Genomic DNA, 3,331 nt, shown 5'->3' with positions numbered 1-3,331 from the left:
TTTAAATGGTTAGGTACTGGCTTTAGGACACTAAAACAATACTGGCCCTCCCCTTGCACGCCGTACATCTCATACGAGATTTAGTTTTCCTACTCAGTCATCTTGAGAGCTCTTTCTTCCAAGTCTAGGTTTTCTCATTTATAAAATCATAGAGTTTCTCTAAGGACCTCTAAATCCGTTGAATATGGGAAACAACTTAAAGCCCTGGAATTCAAGTGGAATGAAACTGACTGAGTCCACACCTAAGAATACAGGGATGAGTGGTGCCAGGCACTCTCCAATCCTGGAGCTCCTCCTCTGCCTGGACAGCAGGGATCAGGGGCCTGATGATCCCTTGGCCTGCAGTGGTTTTTTAGCCTGGGCACATGGACGTACACAGAGTTTGGGATATCTTGGTCCTTTAGGACAAGGGTAGGCTGTCCCAAATGTCTACTGCTCTTTATTCTTTCATTTCACTGAAGGAGCAGTAGTTGGGCCCCAGGTTTCACACGGTGTAGTCAGTGTTGGTGTCTCACTTGCCACAGTGATACGCAGTGGCTACTGGGTACATACACAGGGAGTCTACATGGCCAGCACAGCTAGGCACTCTAACCACGTCATACATCAGCTCCTTGGAGGTACATATTTTCTGAATGTTGGGCCTGCCTGGGTTCTTGTACACTAGAGCCTGAGGAGTTTAGGAAGGAGAGAGTTAGATTATAATTCTGGAAGTTTCCTTTTGGCTTAGTCAAAATGAGACAGGGATTTTGGGGTGCCTGTGTAAGTCAGTTGAGCATTTAACTCTTGATTTTGGCTTAGGTCATGATCCCAGGGTCATGGGACTAAGCCCTGCATCTGCCTCCACACTGAGTGTGGAGGCTGCTTGGGATTCTCTCTCTCTCTCTCTCTCTCTCTCTCTCTCTCAAAAAAAGAGGGATTTAATACTGCTTATTCTAATATTTGTCCTCTGAAGACCAGGTTGTAGGATCCTTAAGCACAGGAAACATGACCTTATTTTAAAAAATGCATGTTATACCACTTTTCTAAACTGTCCTGGAAATGTTATAGAAAATATGACTGTTTCCTTCCTCCCCACCATGATAATATCCACATGTTTAATATTTGTAAAGTTCTATAAAACTTTAAATTTGTATGGCATAAAAGCATGTAGAGATAAAGGAATAAAGAAATATGACCTTGGAATATAAAGATTTTTCTTTTTGTACTTAGTAATCTGAAGCTATGTTAATGACAGATAAAAACATATAACACTTCAGTTTAATTGCTTATAAAGATATTTCCATCACTCTTTTCTATGTATATTTAAAAGAGGAATAAGAGTCATATGCTGAATTATTCATGCTTGCCTGAAATATGAGTGAAGTCTTATATTGGATTTTGGACCTTCTATTGCTTTTTAAGTTTTTCCTTGCCACTGCCTTAAATTCTTTGTATTTGCATGGTTCTTAATCCAAAAGTAAATGACATAGTTTCAATATCAATACATTTAACTCAAGCCAAGTATGTTTCACTCTTCTACTTGCCCAATGAGAAAATAATTGGCTTTAAGGGAGAGAAGAGGTTGCTGGTTAATTCCTTTCCCAGGCTGGCCACAAGGTCTCTATCCCACCTAAAGTGCAGTGAGTTAAATTTCATTGATCAAATTTTTACTATCACATAAAGTATATTCATTAAAATGCAGCCACCTTAAATTTCAGTTTATTGGACCCCTGTACAGCCAGATGCAACAGAAAAATGGCAAAGAAGAAACATGTTCACTGAAAACTGGCCAATTGTGAAGAAGCTGTAGAGAATGTAGACAAATGGTCTAATGCCCTTATGCCTTGATTTCCTCACCAGCATAAAGGGAGTAGGTTTGCTGATTCCTTTTGGTTCTAATCTACAGGGATTGATTATTTTCAGGCTGCTTGCTGGCATTTGTGTTAAAGGTAGAGCAATAAAATGAATCTTCTAATTGGGTGTTTGTGTTTTTATTTGGCTTTAAAGGCATTTTGGTACTATACCTGTTACAAAGGTATGCCTTTTATTATTGCATTTGGCTGTTTGAGAGTATTGATCATATTCCATGATCAAATATAGATATGTATTCATGCCCATGTTTATCTCTCAATAGGTAAAGCTAGCAGAAAAATACTCTTTTAAAATGCAGAATTGGCGCATCACTGAAGCATTCATTTACATCAATATGAGCTGTCCCAAATTTGTTTTACCCAAATTAAATCCAAACCTAGACATTGAAATGATATCATGGTAATTAACCTTAATCACAATGCAGAGAAGTTGGCTAAGCGATTCATGGCTATTGTTGAGGAGAGACAAAATATTGATAAATTGGGAATTAATGAAGCCTGCCTTGTACAGATCCTCAGTACCCTCACTTCCAGCAGGAGTGAGTTCCTGCCCAGGTGTAGCAGTAGCCCACACACCACGTGGCATTGGTGCTTATGCAGAAGGGGTATTCCTTTCTCCACTGTGATGGTGATGTTCGTCATGCTCATGCAGCAGATTGCTCTCCAGCAATAGAAGAGAAAGCAAAACTGGACTGACTTCATCCTGGATTAGGAAGCAAACAATTAGAAACTCAAGGTATTTTCACCGTCATGAACTTTGACCCAGTCAGACTGAATGGAAATAAACCTGCTCCCCAAACTCCACAGTCACATTCAGCTTTAACAAGCATATTTTGACAAAAGAGAAACATGTTACAGATGAGAACTCCTCATAAAATTCTTTAAGTGGAGGTGTATTTTTTTTTTTTTTAGGGATTAAAATGCTTCAGGGGATTATCTTAAAATGAAAATGATTGCCTGGAACCAGGCAATTGTCATTGTTAAATGGCCCCTTCAGTCTCAGTTTTAATGACCATTTTGATTTTAATAAAGAAAATTTTGTGCCTGAGAATTCATTTTTTGATTTTTGAATTAACTAAATAAGGGCATATAATTTTGTTCACATTTGATTAGTAGGAAAATATTTCAAAGGTCAAGTTAATAGGTCTATAAAATTAGTTAGTTGCCGTCCCTGTTTGTAATAGATACATAAATTTTGAGAAATTAAACTGGCATGTCTGGACTTCCTACAAGGCAGTAATAAAAATTTCTTTCCTGAGAGTCTCAATTTGTTTTTTAGATCCTGAGAATCAATAATTTAAAAAATATCCCCAATTGATAACTACAGGAGCAGAAACCTGTAGTCTGTTGTCTTGGATGAGGAATGCCATAGACAGAGGCAAATCTCAAGTCTACCATTTATACAATAGCATGTGTACCTACTAACGTGGTCAATTTCTTGGGTATTAAAATGTTCCAGGGCTTGACTAACGCTTAAATTG

General features: G+C 38.1%; 1 pseudogene; it reads right to left on the bottom strand.

Annotated features, from left to right (window-relative positions):
* Positions 1-439: 439 nt before the first annotated feature.
* Positions 440-2,552, bottom strand: LOC102970604 (annotated as a pseudogene).
* Between the last annotated feature and the right edge of the window lie 779 nt (positions 2,553-3,331).

The sequence above is a fragment of the Panthera tigris genome, chromosome D1 (genome assembly GCF_018350195.1).
Source record: "Panthera tigris isolate Pti1 chromosome D1, P.tigris_Pti1_mat1.1, whole genome shotgun sequence".
NCBI lineage: Eukaryota > Metazoa > Chordata > Mammalia > Carnivora > Felidae > Panthera > Panthera tigris.
The sequence above is the reverse complement of the archived record's forward strand: the minus strand, read 5'-3'. Positions and strand labels throughout refer to the sequence as shown.